General features: G+C 30.4%; 1 long non-coding RNA gene across 1 annotated transcript; it reads left to right on the top strand.

Annotated features, from left to right (window-relative positions):
* The first annotated feature begins 1785 nt into the window (after positions 1 to 1785).
* On the top strand, positions 1786 to 5233 carry LOC122271866 (uncharacterized). The gene is made up of 2 exons (XR_006226648.3): positions 1786 to 1891; positions 4435 to 5233. It is a non-coding gene; the product is annotated as an uncharacterized LOC122271866 (long non-coding RNA).
* Positions 5234 to 12573: the final 7340 nt, after the last annotated feature.

The raw sequence follows: 12573 nt of genomic DNA on the forward strand, positions 1-12573 counted from the left end.
TTGAAATAATTTCTGAAATTTATTTTAATTACATTTTTTTTAACTATTTTGCCAGTTTTTTATAATCCAACTTAAGACTAGTTTTAAAAAGACCCATAATGAGAACTTAAGCCCTAACTAGGTTTAGTCAAAATAGTAATTTTCAACATTTTGTCATTTCTGTTTCATAGACTTCTGCCTCCTTAAAAGTATTTTACGGGGTATAACTGAAGACTATTTGAGACTATGAGAGAGGGATATTTGAGAGACATTTACATTAATTGATAATTTCTGCTGATTTTATTTTTGTATGGAACATTTTTTAAATTCAACATAAACTTAAATAAGTAAAATTAAATTAGCGAGTGATTTTATTTAGTTAATTTTTAACCTGTACTTATACTTAGTTTGCTGTATCAGGAGGAATATTATATATATTATTAAAATGTGCATGTGCTAAGGTTTGTTGGTTGTTTTACATATGTTGCAACGAAAATGTGCAATCATTCCAGTTTACACTACAGATAATCCATCTAGTTCTACTATTCATAATACTGATGACATAAAAAGTTGAAATATGAATGGTTGTGATATACTATAATGTCCGGTTTACGAATTATTGTGAAAAAATTTTTATTAGTAGAAATAAAACTTTATAAGCACAAAAAATTTTTGTTAGTAGACTTGTTGTTGTTTCTAATGCCACTTGCCACACTGGCAAGCCTGCTTGGTGAAACCGAGCAAATTTAAGGCAGAGTGTGCGTTTCTTGTTTTTCAGTGGCGCCATCTATGGCCCAGAATTCGACTTCTGCCACACCATACGTCGCACCCGTTTATAGGGCGGACCCATTCATACAGTCATTCATTCATCCACAGATCGTAATTTTGACATGAATCAGAGAACGATCGATATATAATCCAGTACCCCCAGAGGTATTGATTTGTTATGGGAGCATGGATACAACTCGACAGATTTAACGTGCATCAGTCACTTTACTATACGGGTAGTTTTCGGCCGACGGGGTTCGAACCCACGAACTCTCGGACATGGGCCCAGCGCCCTACCGACCAGGCTATCACGGCCGTCAGTAGACTTAGAAATAAACAAGAGAGGGAAATTGTGACTCTTTTCCTTGTTTTAATTAACATGAAAATTAAATACTTCATTAAATATATTTAAAGTATGTGCCTAAGTATATTTCATAATAGCATGTAGAATAATTTTATTATTTCTTTATTTACAGTAATTTTACTTTATTTATAATGTTTAACATATATTATAGTAGTTGTGGCTCAAGGGATAGGGCTCTGAACTCCCAATGAGGTGACCCGGGTCCGAGTCCCAGCAACGGCTGGTCGATATGATTTCCGTACTCAGCCAACACCTCCTAGAAGTAGGAAGGCCTCAGCACGGATCAATTTAGTAGTCCTATGTGACGAAGTTAACTGCGCAGTATATGAAAAGTAAGAAAGATGTCATTACGTTCGGGGTGCTAAGCTGCGCAGTGGTTGGAAATACGAAATATGCCATTACGTTTGGACCACTAAAGGATATTTATGGAAACCCGTGCTGAGGCCTGCTCTTTTCTAGGAGGTGTTGACTCAGCTCGCCTTGACCACAGTACTGTCGTAAAATATCCTTAGTGGTAAACGGATCATGCCTTAGAGTCCCTAGCTTCATTACGTGGGCCTGGTTGTTGGGATAAAATTTTGGTTGCTTAACCGTATTAGGAGAAAGCAGATAATAAATGATTTATCTCACAGTTAACAGTTTAAATACCATTTTATTTTTGGTTATTTGACTATTTTGTTTGAATAAGGTAAAATAATAGTTAAATAACAGTTAAATAAATTGTTATTTAACCATTTTTCCCCGAGACATTTCTAACAGTGAAGATGAAAATGTTAATGAGTACGTAACCTTTGCTAATTCAATATTATATTAAGATAACTTTCATCAATTTAAATTAGCATTTAACTCTATGTATATATATATATATATATATATATATATATATATATATATATATATATATATATATATATATATATATATATATCTGTAGTAAGTTTTGTTGTTTGTTAAAAATTTTCTTTCTTTTCTTCTTATGATGTATCAAAGTACTGAAAAATGTTTAGTCACTTAGTATATTTTTAAAATTAACACACACTATAATTTTCATGTAAACTAAACATACGTTACGTGTACGTGTGCATAAGTACGTTCGTTATGTTACGTGAATTAAGGTTTTGTTTTATATGCACTTAAATTTTAAGTACATCTCTTTCTCTTTCCACGTCACTGATATTTACTTAAATCTAACGAAATTTCAAAGCCATTTATCAATAATTCTGCAAGTTTATCCTCCTATTTCCCAAGATTCTAAAAAGATTCAATTTCGAATCTGCTTTCGCTTCTAAAATTTCGTTTTGTTTCGAGTTTTCAATTCTTTGCTTCAGACATTTAAAAAGTCAGACGATTTTTTTAAAACTAGAGTTTGGTGTTCTATTGCTAACATTTGATAACTGAAGGATAGAAGAATAATTAATTTTTTTACATATCAACGCAAAATAAATTATTTGTTACTTAACCAGTGTTATCAATAATATATTTTAAGATCGCTTTAAGCAGTTGAATTTATAGATTATGTAAACTTTTTAACTTCATATAAAATCCATTTTTTTTTCTCTTCTGATGGCCAATTAAAATTTCGAAAAATGTTCAATCACTTTGTAATTGTTAGAACTGATATAGAACAATATTTTTCTGGAAAACAAAATTATACGCTAGGCATTGAATATTTTTACATACGTTTAAATTTCAAGAACATTTTTTTAATATTTTCACCTTTCTGATTCTGATTCAAAACCTTTCGAAACTTCAATTTCACGTGTAATTTCACAAGTTCATCCTCCTATGAGAGATTCCAAAAAGATTAAATTTCGAATCTTCTCTCGCTTTTAAATTTTCGATTTGTTTCGAGTTTTTATTTCTTTGCTTTTGACATTTCTTATACAATGCAAAGTCCCATACATTGCTTTTTCTAGTAGCCTCCAACTCTTGTAGAAAGAAAATAAAAGTTGTTGTGTTCCAAAAAGTTTCGAAGAGTTACAAGTCAGAACGTGCCTGTACTTTCATTTCCTCTGAATTCAGCATCTAACCACTTTCCCTTCTCACCCATCTAAAAAGTCAGACGATTTTTTTCCCTTCCAAAACGAGAGTTTGCCGTTCTATTGCCGACATTTGACTACCTTAGGGTAGAAGAATAACGCTTTTTGTGTATCCTTGTACTTATGTGTTATTGGAAAGTAGAACCTCTGTATAAGGATATTAAAATAGCAGCGAATGACAAAAAGGAATAAAAGTACCGGGAACAAAATTCTTGCACAAAATATAAATGGAAAGGCTTTGTATAATACAGAGGTAATATGTCGCTTACAAGAGAGTAAAAATGGAAATTTCAAGAAACGTAAAAGAAAAAGAGATGCAAATCGTGCTGAGCCGTATTTTGTTAGACTCTTGACGTGGTTCGACTAAAATTTTTCTTATTATTATTTCTTAAAGTGTAATATTTTTTTCTGGAATTGAAAACACGAGTCAAAATTTTTCGCAATCACTGGGAATTTTATTCTTTGTATGTTTACATTTCTGTTTGGTTATTTCATTGGAAAAAGTATGTAAAAAAGCTGTTTTATTAAGTAATGAGAAGCGTTTATAAACGAGTATTTGGTTCGATTTTAAACAAATTCTTAATGAATTATTAGTGTGTGAGAAAAGAAAAAAAAAAGATCCAAAAATATTGGAAGTGCTGAAAACTGTTATTATTTTGAAATTACTTTTTCAATTTTTTTAAAAACTCTTTATGGTTCAAAATGAGAATTTATTATAATTGAAATATTATGCCAAATAAAACTGGGATAGCACCACAACAAGAAATAGAATTATTAAAAATAATATAAAGAAAACACTGGAAGGCAAACTAAATCCAGATAAATACAGACTAAATCCTGATCATCTATCTATTTATAGAGAAGTCAAAAAATCTGATCACTTTTCTAAATTTTTTTAAACTTTTTTTATATTTTAACTTATGATACGATGATTAAAGAAACGATGATTAAAGATAGTTATAATTTTAAGGTATTTTGAAAAAAAGAAACAAGATATACGTTTTAAATGAAAGTAACTTCAAAGTGTTTATTATTGTACCTTTTTTCATATGCCTGTTTAGCGTTGTTAAATAATAGTTTTGTGATTATACATTGCTGTAAGTTGAATTTTTTTAGTTTTGCTCTTTTTGTGCCATTTCGCGATATATTTTGCACTGATGTGTTTTTAAGTTAAGCGTAAATGCTCGGTATACATTTGTCCAGCATATCCTACATTGATGCTTTTTTCAAAGTTAAGTGCCACTGTCCGGTTTACTTATGCCTGGTATATTTTTGCATTTTCAGGTTACCATCATCTATGTTTTCGCCTACGCAAATTTTTGGCGACAATCGTAAAAACGCCATGTGGGCGTTGTCAACAGTTTGGCGACAAGAATCAACGAGTCATTTTGACTCTGACGACATTTTACAAAACCTCACAAAGCATGTAACGTATACTAGGATTTTGCCCACATTGTTATTTTCAGGTTGCGATCATCGCCTACGAAAAATTTTAGGTGACAATCGTAAAAACGTCATTTTGGCGTTATCAACAGTTTGGCGACAAGAATCAACACGACATTTCGACGCTAACGACATTTTACAAAACCTCACAAAGCATGTAACAGATACTAGTATTTTACCTACATTGTTATTTTCAGGTTACGATCTTCTATGTTTTCGCCTACGCAAATTTTTGGCGACAATCGTAAAAACGTCATTTTGGCGTTGTCAACAGTTTGGCGACAAGAATCAACGCGTCGTTTAGACGCTGGCGACATTTTACAAAACCTCACAAAGGATTTTACCCACAGTGTGTTGGGACATTGGTATGTGATAATATTCTGAGTATTTTGTTTTAAAAAATTTTCTTTGTGTTTATTGTTGGCTGGTTGGCATATTTTCTTTTTTTATTTATTTTTTTTATTCTGTATTGCAATTTTAGATTTTAATGTACGCACGAGCTATAGCCTAGTCAGGTCCTTCGACTGATCGTATATCGGAGTTTATTACCAAATAATTTCTCTCTATGTTTAGTTTTATTATTGGACAGAGTAAATAATAGGTAGATGCTATGTAAAGAATAAAGTTGAGTTCTTTTCTACGACTACTGTTTCATTTCCTGTCTTCTGACTTCATACTAGTGTCTTTAAGCTGTTAATCGTTATTTATTCGTATTTCCCATATTCTTGCCATTTTTTTAAAAAAAAATTTCCTCCATAGTTTAGAGGATAATCGTCTAAATCAGAAATTATAAGATACAGTCTCAAAAAAGAAAATAAATAAATTAAAAAAAAAAAAAAAAAACGGTGCAACGTTAAAGAGTTTCGGTTTCTTGAACCATAATATATTGTAAATTTGCAACAACTTAATCAAGGTGTAAAATTGAACCTCATTTTCATTGAATATAAATAGCCGTATCGTGCTAGCAAGTTTAAGAAATACTATAATTTGGTTCAACTTAGCACCATATTTGAGTTGCTGCAGGTTTGAACGATAATATGGTTCTACAGTCAAGTTTATAAAAGTGTAGGAGAAAAGTTAAATCTTATAAATACGTTTATCATCGACTCCCGAGTCTCATAATGAAATGAAACAATTAGTTTAACGATAACTAAAAATAATTTACACAAATTACTCAGAAAGAAATAATTTATAATATCGTTTTTTCCATCAACAATATATCATATTATATTTCTTCCTCCAACGTTTTATGGTACAAAACACCTCAACATATCTAACAGTGTAAGAATGGGTTTAAAGAAAAAATATCGTCCTTGAGTATTCCAATATTCAGCCGATTAAACGAAGCGCCAGTGCAATAATAATAAAAGAAAATTCTACTTAAAATGCTTATAACTCACACAAGTTCAAAAAATACGATAATTTGGTTCAACTTAGCCCCATATTATGGTAGCAGCAGATTTGAACGATAGTTATTTGGTTCAACAGTCAGCATGATGTATAATTCATAATAGTGTATGGGAACACTGTTCATTCATGTAACAGAGCGTTCAGCAACGCGCGCTGCGTTTATCATATTATGCTCTCCTTCACATTTTTATGAAAACTAATTAAATTTTTTGGTACAATAATCTTCAAGGGATAAAATATCGAAAAATGCAATATTTTTTTTCTTCATTTTTATCAAAATTTTACTGTGTTGTTTCCTGCTATGTTAATATTTAAAAGCACCACATGAAAAACCAACTCGTAAGTTTGGCTTAAAGTTACGACCAGGTGGCCACCAGCAATTTAGTGCCTGGATTTCTAGATCAGGCCCTTGACGCCAGTTTAATAATAACTAAAAATAGTCTACATAAAATTCCAAAAATAACACATATGTGAGACTTAAGTGATGGTCGTTTTTTCTTTCATCCACCAACACTCTATCTCTGTAATCATCTTTGATATATTCTAGAAGAGTAATCTTTATGTCTCACACTTTTTTCCCTTGTTACCTTTGATGTGGAGCATATTTATGCTCTCTTTGCCGTCTCCGAACCATCCCGGTATAAGTCAAGGCCCAGCGGTATATCGCGTCACAATTTTGTGAAAAAGACAGCCAAACAGCAATGCGAGATAAATTGAGAGACGAAAATCCCGCAGGCCCATGTTATCAGGAACACCAAATGCCGAAAGATTACATTTTTTCGTATGCATACATTTTGGGCCAAAGCGATAAAAATATCAACTCCCAAGATCACTTCCCCAGGCAGACAAAATCCTGAACTATCTTTTCCTCGCTGTTTCGCCTGGAATTACTCCTATCGCCAAAACTCACTCTTTGCTATCTAGTTTTGTTGGTGGAAAAAAATAGGGGGGGGGGGGATTTATTGCTTTTGCTGACGATAAAGGCGGTAGAAATGTTTTAGCTTGTTCTTTAACGGTTATGTCGTGGGTAGAATGACAAATATATCGCCTGTTGCTTGGACCTTTTTTTTAAATTTCTCAAGAGAAAGTTAAGAATATTCTAGATTTTGAGAAGACCATTAGTGATTAATAATTTAAATCGCTTTCGCATTTATGTTTGATGAAAGAATTAAAACATTTAGTTATTTGCATTTTCTAATTACTAGTTTATTCCTTGCTTTGTAATTATTCTTGCAGAAATAGTGTGTCGGTTGACGGTTTTTTCTGAAACAGAAGACAGGAAAATTTTCTATATTAAAAATTTTTCTGCTTTAACATTTTCCTGTATGCGTTTAATAACTAATTTCCACTAAATTTAATTAATAACTGATTCTAATTTTCTAATTATTAGTTTATCTTTGCTTTGTAATTATTCTTCCAGGAATAGTGCATATGTTGTAAAGAAAATTTTTCTGTCTTCTGTTTCAGTAAAATTTTCTACGTTAAAAATTTTTCTGTCTTAAATGTCGAAAGTTTTTCTGTTTTAAAATTTTTCTGTATGTGTATGCAGTTAATAACTAATTATTATTAATAAAAGAGAAGTTGGTATTGTGTAGCATTTTTATATGTGTTTCAATTTGACCCACTTGTGTGTCAATTGGATATATTTGTGGGAAATGTATTATAAGCAACGAATTGTGTCATTTTGGAAGAGGGTAGTTTTTCCAAAATTCTGTTATTATTTTTTTTTAATATGACACCCATATGTCATTTAAAATCGAATTCGTTTTAAAATAACACTAAAAATTGGAGGATTTCAGAATTCATATGCCTATAATGCTGCCACAGATAAAAATAAAAAGATAAGTATTACATTACGGTTAATGATATTAACTTAAAAGTATGCATGCAGTACGAAAAGGAAAAAAAAACAGTAAGGAGCACACAGTTAATATTTTGTAGCTTTTGTTACTTAAGTTGCCTTTATTGAAGTGTAAGTCTTTTCTTATTTTTTAAAGTTAACTTTTCTTTGCTAGTAATAAAATTGCAACTTTTCAATACATGTTATTATTTACAAAATATCTTGGTAACTTAATTTTATTCCAAAACAGAGCTTTTAGTATCCAAAATGTAGTTTTCTTTTCAGAATATTAAAAGCAATTTAAAGTTATTCAGACATAATGCAAAGTGAACGTAATCTACAATAATATAAATATATAACTCAAAAATGCATGCATTTTGATGCAGATCATGAAGTTCTAACTTATGTTTTATTTATACATGAAGGAATTCATAAGATAGCACAAAGAGAAATTAAAATACAAAGCAACATATGAAAAACATTTAACATCTAGAAAAAAAATGAAGCAAAACATTAAAAATTGCATATGGATTAATTTAAATTGTTCAAGTGACAGAACTATTTTATTTATTGTAAGTTCTATTATTGCATATCAAAATTACGTATTGAATATTTTTACAATTATATTTCTGGCATTACACGGAAAATACTGATGTTAAAAAAAAAACATGTCTATCGGAAATTTGAGGTATAAAAAAGCAAGAAGCTTGCTGAAATTAGATAGGTTTTCTAAGCACGCATTCTAAGTAACCAAAGCTCTTTGGTAAAAATTATCGAGCTTTTTGGTATTTCATTAGAGCCAGAAACGGCAAATTCAGCCATATCCTGGTAGTTTTGATCATACTTTTTTTTTCTCAGTGTAGAAGCCTACTCGTAATGTTGTACATCGTTAAAGTTTCTAAAATGTATAAGTGGCATAATTTAGCTCTTTTATTTACTGTCTGTTTCTTTTTCTATATAAATTTTCCAGTGATGTTTGTTCTTTATAACATCAATAGTTGAAGACCCCTAGGTGTGAAGTAGTAAAGCGAATAGCCCTCATAGCTTTTTCACTTAAGACTGTGTATTCATTTCTTACATTTGTTAAAAAAAACTATCAACCCTACCATGAAACTTTCTCCTTTTGAATAACAATATATTACTATTAAAGGATGAATATTAGACATGAAGTCATGCACATCTTTACCGCGTCACACATTTTGGGAGTCCCTGTTTTATGTTGTATACTTTATGAATGAAAAAAGAATAAAGAATTCAATTCAATGTACGTTTCTCGAATCAAATTCATTCACTTGCTTTGAATTCAATTTATTCAATTTAATTTAATTACACTATTAAGGTTTCCATTCTAAAATTACGATAAAATAACTGGTAACAGTCTGTCCATTTAATTAACCGTAAATTTTACGGTTAATTGGATGGACAGACTGCTGCCGGTTAAAGAATACAAAACTGTACGGTTTTTTTTTAATAATTTACAACTAGAATGGTTTCAAAACCGTAATTTTGAAAAATGTAATGGGTAAAAAAATTAACTGGGTGTTTAGGCTAGGCTCTTCGTTAGGTAATGGGCATTGGAGTTGTGGTTGAGTTGTGTTTTATTAAATGAACCGTGCTAGGGTTTGGAGGAAATATTGTGGTGTCAACGTTGGGCACTGGAACCCTCGTTCTATCTGTTATAAGATTGGCGGATTAGCCTGCTCAGCTGCAAGGAACTAAGTGGCTTCATTAAGTGGGCCTAGTTGGTGCGATTAAATTCTGACTGTTTTACTGTATTAGGTGATAGCAGTTAATAAACGGTTTTTCTCACAGCTAACAGTTTGAACACCTCCTTATTTATGGCTATTTGACTGCTTTGTTTGAATATGGTAAAATAACAATTAAATAAATTGTTATTTAACCATTTTTTTCGAGAAATTTCTGACAATCTTGTTCAAATTCATTCATTTGCTCTGAATTTATTTCATTCAATTCAATTTAATTGGTTAAAATTGATTCATTTGCTCTGAATTCAATGTAATTAGTTCAAATTCATTTATTTGTTTTGAAGTGTGAAGAGAAAGGATTCATTTCTACAATCTTTCTGTTATGATGTTTTCTGAGATGTGATTGGTTTGGGCTGCTTTAATAAACAAAACTTGGGACAGAATTGAGTACGTTTCTTCCAGAACTATGTATCGTATTAATATAATCAAGAATTCCAAGATCAAATTAAAAGAATGCTGTCACCTGCTTTGAAATATCAATTCTTTAAATATTTTCTGACAATAAAACAAAACTTTTATTGTTCTGTTTTTTTATTGTTCTGTTTTTAAGTAATCTAATCAACGAGTTCTTACTTTATTTGCCAATTTTATGTGTTATTGTTGAACTTAATCTGAATGTACTTTAATTTCCAGGTCTTTCTCAAACTTTCACAACATTTTGTTTATGATTATTTTCTTTTTCTGAACTAGAATAAATGAATTATTAACAGACAACGAAATGAATTCTTAACATATTGACTTTGCTGTGCTTTTCCAAATTATGTCAAAAATATGACAAACAAAAAATTTAAAAAAGAATAACGTTTGATTTCTATTCGAAGGAAAGTTTTCTTCAAAGTCAGTTCTTTTTCTGTTTCTTTAAATAATACAATATTTAATGGAATTATTTTCTCGCAACAGCATTTCGATGATAAATCTTTGTTTTTAACAGTTCATATAAGAAAAACATTGTAAAGGAATGGCCGGGATAGCCTGGCTGGAAGGGCGCTGAACTCACGTTTGGGAGAACAGGAGTTCGAATCCAGCCGGCCGAATACTCTCCGAGTTGTAAGTGATGACTGGTGCACGCAAAATCTGTCGGGTCACAAAGTCCTCCATGTTCCTATAACAAATCAATACCTCTGGGGTTACTGAATTGGAGATTGATCGTTCTCTGGTTCAGGACAAAATCACGATCTGTGGACGAATGAATGGATGTATGAATGGGTTCGCCCTATAAACGGGTGTGACGTATGGATGAGGCAGAAGTCGAATTCTTGGCCATAGATGGCGCCACTGGAAAACAAGAACAATCGCACCCCCTCTGCCTTAATGATCGACAACAACAGCAACAACAACAACTGTAAAGGGATTTAGTGTATCTGGAAACAAAAAAGGTGGCAACTACTGTACACCTAAGTGGTGCAGAACCAAGGGCAGCTCTTGGTGCAATGAAACACCAAGACACACAGACTCTACTTGATGTAAAGTAGCTGCTATGAAAGAAACGCTAATATTTATAATTACAGCAAGATAAGATGAGCATAAGAGTCAGTTAAGTTACTTTTACGATACAATATGATGTAAGAAACATTAATTTTGATACAGATATACACTAATTCTTAACAGGAAATTAGTTTGTATATCAAGTATACCACACAGCACAGAGAAAATATAACGACGAATTCGAACTAGGTGTCCTAACCGAAGCAAATGGAAATTATACACTTTAAAATTTTTTAATACAGTTTATCGCAAATCAAAAACACTTTCCTCTTAATTATATAACTCACGTACCACAAGATGTTGGTAGTATGCAAAAAGAATTTTTAATAAATATTTGTAATTTTGTAAAATTTGATTTATATAACATCGAAATATTTGTAAATTGTCAGTTTAAATGTAATTTAAATAATAAAATTCAAATCTTTAATGAAATCGGTTAATTAGTTGAAAAATAAAAATTAAAAATGACTTTTTTAAAACTTTTTACTAAAGATATTATTATAAACTTAGTCTTATAAAAATTTCAACGTACAAGAAATGTCATTAAATAAAATGATTTCAAGTAAAGTTATAAATAATATATTATTAAATTAAAATAAATTGATTATAGTAATAATCAAAATTTTTCAAGAAATTTAAGTAAATGCATTAATATTAAAATAATAATAACGAATAAAACTATGTAAAATTTTTCAAAATAAAATAAATAGACATTAAAATCATTATTTATTTAAAACGGCGGTTATTTATGGTGTTTTATTTGGTAAAACACAGTAAATAATACATACATATTTTAAAGTAGATAAAAAGATTAAATAGTATTACAATTTTTGTAACATCTTTGAAATAGTTTCATTGTAACTAGTTCTAATATGTTTTGTATAATGATATTTTTGAATAATTTTTACATCTTAAAGAATTTTGAGAATTAGAAAGGTCCCTTTTTTGTGATAATATTCATAAACAATTCAAATATTAAATGCAGTGTTACGAAAATGTTATTCAAAATTAGCTTTAGAATTATCTTAAAATTTGTTTCCGACAACAGCACCAGATGTCAGCACGTTGTCTATCATAGATTTGTTGAGTTCATTATCGGGAACGATCTATTTTACACAATCTGAAGCTACGCAAATAGAAATAGCGAATGACTTTTGCTTTAACTGAGACTGAAAATAAAACAAAATCAATATTTCATCGAAAAATTACTAATTCTTTGGTTTACGAGTGGTGAACAATAGCTATTTTTTTACGTTCAAATTTTTTATACAACGTTTTCAGCATGTAGAGAAATTTAAGAAATTTTTCGAATTTTTTGTTGTCTGAGAAACAATATGTCATTTGGAGGTAAAACGTTCTATCGTAGAAAATTTAAATATTCATGATTTTGGCTCTCTTGTAGAGAAGAAAATGAATTGAATTTCGAAATATTATGTTAGTGCACTCCTTTTAAAATTCTGAAATATAACAGTGATTTCT

This window comes from Parasteatoda tepidariorum, chromosome 11 (assembly GCF_982258835.1).
Source record: "Parasteatoda tepidariorum strain Cologne lab strain chromosome 11, Ptep-v5.0, whole genome shotgun sequence".
NCBI lineage: Eukaryota > Metazoa > Arthropoda > Arachnida > Araneae > Theridiidae > Parasteatoda > Parasteatoda tepidariorum.